The sequence below is a fragment of the Saccopteryx leptura genome, chromosome 6, assembly GCF_036850995.1.
Source record: "Saccopteryx leptura isolate mSacLep1 chromosome 6, mSacLep1_pri_phased_curated, whole genome shotgun sequence".
NCBI classification, from domain to species: domain Eukaryota; kingdom Metazoa; phylum Chordata; class Mammalia; order Chiroptera; family Emballonuridae; genus Saccopteryx; species Saccopteryx leptura.
In genome coordinates this window covers 196,086,150-196,091,910 of record NC_089508.1, presented here as the reverse complement: position 1 = coordinate 196,091,910, position 5,761 = coordinate 196,086,150, and positions in this window count along the sequence as shown.

Genomic DNA, 5,761 nt, shown 5'->3' with positions numbered 1-5,761 from the left:
CATTGGGGGCCCCACGGGGCCCAGGTCCCTCCGACTGCCGTGCTCAGCGGCCTGCCTGCTTGGTCTCCAGAAAAGCAGGTCCCGGTGTTGGGGATGGCCAAGACCCCAGCTTTCCAGATATCCAGGGTGGCCAGGCAGCTGGGGCTGGAAGGAGGGGCTTGGAGTAACACCTGAGCTCTCTCCAAGGATGAGGGGCAAACTTGGGGCTACTACCTGTCTAAATTCCAATTGGGCTGCTCTCAGAGGTGGGTGGAGATCCCTCAAGCATGACTGCCCCCAGAGGGTGGCATCAGGTAGGCACACTGTCTACCCAGCAGGAGCCAGGACAGCAGTGGCTGTAGTCAGGGTGGCTCAAGAGATCCAGCCCCAACCAGATGCTCCCCTCACCTGCTGGCAGGGGTACGAAATCCAGCCAGTGAGTCCTGCCTGGGAGGCTCGGGCTCATCTCGGCCATCGCCAAGGGCGTCTGCTAGTGCAGCACTGACACATGGCCCCCAAGCCCACAAGGGGTCGTGTCAGCTTCCATGTTAAAGCACCAGTGTCCTCAAAGCAGAGTGGAATTCACAGCCCCTCTTGCCTTTTATTGGGCATTTCTCCGAATCCCCATCCCTGCAAATGTGACCTGGGCCCCGTCAAGTGTTTCTGGTCTGTAGAGCTGGATGCAAGATCAGTACTATTCTCCTTGTTTTACAGATGGGAAACCAAGGCTCGGGAGGTTAAGGTCACTGTGTCCAAAGGTCAGTTCAGATTCCTGGAATGGCAGATCCAGGGCCCCAGATCCCTGAGACCCGCCCAGGCTGAGCTTGGGTGGCAACCTTGCCTGCACAACTGAGCTGGCGTGCCAGGCTGCCAACAGTGTCCAAAAAAGGCGGGTGGGTGATGTGATAAAGTGGTCCCCAAAAGCCTGTCCCCTCTGTCACCCTGCCTCGGCACTGCCGCTTGCCCAACATTCAACGTCCAGCTCCGTCGTCCCTGCTTCCTTCCCGCCGGCCCAGCGGCTTACACGGCGTCACCTCCAGCTTTGCAGCCGCCGGACTTGGCTCCCTGTCCTCCCCTCTTGCTACGGGCACGGGCTGAGCGGGGCAGGAGCAGGACTCTGCTGCCTATCATGGTTTGATCTGGAATATCATTTAAGACTTTTTAAACTGTTTATTTGTGTCCAATTCAAAATGCAGTCAGAGCTGCTGGCTGGGAGGAGAGGTGGTTTTGGAGTGAGGTGAGAGGCCGCTGGGCAGGGTGACCACGTGGCCGTGACGCAGAACCACCATGAGCCCCGCATAGGGCCACAGCATTCAAGGCCCCTCCCGCTGTGTCCTCTCTGCTCCTGAAATTGCTCTGCCATTTTACAGCTGTTTAAAACAAGACTGTAACTGGTGAAAAGGCTTTCCCGGGTCAACACGAAGTGAGTGGCATTTGAGACCCATAACTGATGGCATGACCTGTCACACTCGACCCTTCTCTCTGTCTTCACATTCAAGAGCCTGCTCCATCCACACTGCGGTCCCAAGAAACCAGCCCAGCACCAGCTTGCCCCCGGGGCTCCCGCAGAAGCATGTGGACAGAGATGGGGTGGGGTTGGGGGTGACAGTGGGGCTGAGGGAGGCGAACTGGACCAAGAAAAGGCCTTTTAATCAAAATCCTCCTTGTGAACTTCCACTTCCCCATGGAGCTGGGCAGCCTGCTTTGTCCACAACTAGGGCAGCGTTTGGCCAGAGGGCCCACGAGAACATGCGGGTAAGAATTCAAACATTATTTTAAAAAAACCAAACAACTAAAAATCAAAACCAATCCTCTCCCTGGGTCGGCCATGGGTCTCATTGGAGAATCAAGAAGCCAGCAGCCTGACCTGTGGTGGCGCAGTGGATAAAGTGTCAACCTGGAAATGCTGAGGTCACTGGTTCAAAACCCTGGGCTTGCTTGGTCAAGGCACATCTGGGAGTTGATGCTTCCAGCTCCTCCCCCCTCCCTCTCTCTCTGTCTCTCCTCTCTCTCTCTCTCTCTCTCTCTCTCTCTCTCCCTCTCCTCTCTAAAATGAATAAATAAATAAAAAGAGGCCAGCAGACGGGGTGGTTCCAAGGGCAGGGGTTGCTTTCAGAGTCAAAGTGAGTGAATGGACAGCTAGCTTGCCGTGTCCTTGGGGACTCCTGTGTGGCCCTTCCTGTGGGCCGTGGGGACAGGACATTTGGGGGCTGTGGGACCACATCTCCATTCCCTGACTCCCCTCCAGAAATCTGAAATGGATGAGAATCAAGGTCACCCACTGTGGCCATAAGAAAATGGCCACCTTATGGACAGTGGGACTGCTGGGCCCTCCCTGGTGGCTCCCCAAGTGTACTCACCACACAGTCACCTGGGAGCAAGTTAAATATACACATTCCTGAGACAAGTCCCCCAAAGTGCAAGCCCAACAGATGGGGGGGCAGATGCCTTCGTCGGACTCCTCAGTCACCCTCGTGGGGTTGACGCCTCACCTCATTGATTCCCCATTGCCACCCGAAGTAGACTCACCCTCAGCCTGTCCTCCACACCCTGCCCAGTTACCACAGGTCACTGTCCCCACCCAAAGGGGCCTGAACAGAAGCAGGTGAGCAGAGGCCTGAGAACTCCTTGCTGTGGGCAGCAAAGGTCAGCAGTGGGCCTGGTTTGTGGTGGGGGAGGGCGGGCCTCAGATCTCGGTCAGGAGAGCGGAATTACAATCTCCTCCCATGTGTATTGTGGGGGGGCTGTCCCATATGTACAAAGGGACTTGCTCATTTTTCTTGGAGCTGGCATTTGGAAGGAAATGGTTTATGGGCTGAGAGAACAACTGGCCTGGGGCCCAGGCCTTCTGGGAACTGGGCACAGCGTCCATCTGTCTCCAAGGGGTAGGGGGAGTAGGCCCTGGCCTTGTGCTTTCATGGGATAAGTGGGGAGCGGCCATAAAGTGGCTAGGAGAGGGCCCTTAGGGCCAGCAGCCCAGAACTGGCTCCCCTGTCCTCTGTGGGGTCGGGCAGTGTAGGGTGGACACCCGGGCCTCAGCCGAGGTCAGGGGCAGCCAGGCAGACTGCTGAGGGGACTCCAGTTAGTCTCACCCAAGGACCCATGGATCCTCGGACTTAAGGACATCGTCTTTCCCAGTGACACTCCACCAGAGGTGTCCTATGCCCTGGGGAGGCCGGCATGAAGGGGCACTGCCATGTCCAGTCCCACTGTGCCATCTAGAGGACAGCCTGAGAAAAGCAGGGCAGAGATAACCAAAGCCAGCCCCTGGCAACCCCTTACTCCTGAGGATCAGAAGCCAGGATGTCAGAGCCTAAGGGGTGCAAAGACCCTCAGCTGCTGGGAAGATAGCTCCCAGCCAGGCCAGCCTGACTTCTCAGTGTCCAGCTCAGGTAGCCCTCGGGCCTCCTGTGTCAGACCTAAATAAAGCCCCAACAAGGTTTCCCTCTCCACTGTCCCGCCAGCACCTGACGCTTTGAAAACACCTCCTGAATAAATGGGTGATTCTTCAACGAGTGTGAATACAAGTTCTGTACAACAACAACTACCGACCAACATTCTTCAACACAGAGGAAGTTTGGAATTAGTCTGGAAGGCAACGGAGGTCACTGGAGCACTCTAGTCTTCCGGAAGTTTTCAGAAGCCCACTTTCTGTGATGCATAGGGCCTTTGCACAGTCTCCACCTTAGCACTCTCTGCCCCAGGACATTGGTATTCTGACCACTGCTCAAACGTTCCGTCTCTGGAGAGGTTGTTCCTGGTCCTCAGCTGGAGTCACCTTGGCAGGTCCTCTCAGAAGCTGTCTTGCCGCATTGTGGGCCGTGCATTTCTGAGACAATGTGGCCGGTGTGGCCCCTACCAGGCTGGAGCCGTGTGCACACCCCGGGCCTGCAGCACAGTCCCCACCCCCAGGTCAGTGATGGGCAATCTTTTGAGCTTGGTGTGTCAAAATTCGCCAAAAAACTGAGCATAACTTGGGTGGTGTGTCACTTTGAGAAAAAAACCATAATTTCGCAATATTTATAATTTAAATAACAAAAAAGTATAACTGTAATATATAACTGTATTTAATAAACCAAAAACTAATTATTTAACTTACCTGCTTAGTGACTTCTTTGTTCATCTGTCAGTCAGTTTCTTCTGTTGGTCTTGATATTATTTAACTTGTGTGGGGTGCCGTGAACTAAGATAAGTGAGGTGGAGAGGGAATACTTTAACCTGCCTATTAGTGACTTTTTTGTTGCTGAATTTCATTGCCTAAATATTCAGTTGAAGGTTGGTATTATGTACACTTCAAGCCCAAGCAAGTGCTACTAACTTCATCTGTCAATCTGTTTCTTTTGTTGGTTTTGATATTATTTAACGCTGAGAATAAGGTCTCACAAAAGTTCGTAGAGGGAAAAATTGTGAGTAAAGCTATTGCTATATTTTTCAGGGTGCTAAAAGTGTCTGGTAATCGGTTCCAGGCACTCCAAATTTCCTGTTCGTAGTGGCACTCCTCTTGATTCTCCAAGCGGCACCTTTCCAGATTCTCAGATTCTCAAGCTTTGACCTCAAGTCGACAGACACCTGAGCCCAGATGCTGTCTTGAAATTCTGCAAGTTGCATCTTATGTAAATTAAGATGGCTGCCGCTATTTCTAATGGCAGGAAAGGGCACCCATAGCACAGGCCCTTGCCTCTCCCAGCCTCCCCCTCAGTTATCTCAGTAATGATGGTCAATTAGAAATCCACAACACCCCAGAACCGTAGATTGGATGATGGTTGCTGTGGTTATGTGTTTGCTGGTGTGGCAATCACAGGGCTCCCAGAGATGTGTCCCCCACGGCATTCTGCTGCTCCCTGCTCTGCTGGCCGGAAGTGAGGTCAAAGATCCCCTAACAGCTAACCGGAAGTCCCAGCACTAGACGCTCTGTGCCGGAGGTCTGCGGCCGCATGTCATCGAAAATGGCTACACGTGTCAGTGCTGACAAGCGTGTCACAGGTTCACCATCACGGCCCCAGGTCCTCACTGAACGTGGCCAGTGAGCAGCTTTGCACAGTCGGGTCCCCGCTGGCCTCTCTTGCAAACCCCAGTTCTCTGAGGGACTGAAGAAACATCGTGACTGTGCAGAATTCCGGTTTTGTTGCTGTGAGGGTGGTGGTGATGCTACTTCCCTGTGTCAGACTTCTGACCACAGAGCTGTAGCTAATAAGAGGGTGGTAGGTTAAGCCACGAAGCCTGTGGCTTCTGGTTCCCCAACAATAGAAAATACTACAGAAATCAATGTGAATTCCTGTATCATTTTCATCACACAGGAAGTACGCTGCCCTTGTGAACATTAAAACTGCACAGCTGTTCTCTCCCCAGAGGTCACACCTGTTACTACTTTAGGGCAACTTCTTCCAGACCTTTTTCACGAGAGACAGAAGGGCTGCCTGCTACCCTGACCTGGCCAGGTCCAAGCTGTGTGACACTGAGCAACTGGAGTGTCTGTAAGAACTCAGAGCAGTGCTGGCACCCAGTAATTGTTCCGAACACGTTCCTCACAAGTACTGAGCGTTTGCATGCATGTGGGGACCCAGATGTTTGGCTTCGTTTTCACAAGTGGCCAGCTGAAGGCAAGTTCATTTCAGCTGGCTGCTCGTTGACTCTGTTCTCTTCCGTGGTGGCTTCTGTCTTTGCTGAGCTCAAATACATGGTGCTTCTATATCGGTGGGTTTGAAAGCAGCTGGCAGGTGACCCAGCAGCCACCCAGGCCCCATGCTCCAGGTCCCAGGTCCCAGGTCCCAGGGGGTAAAGG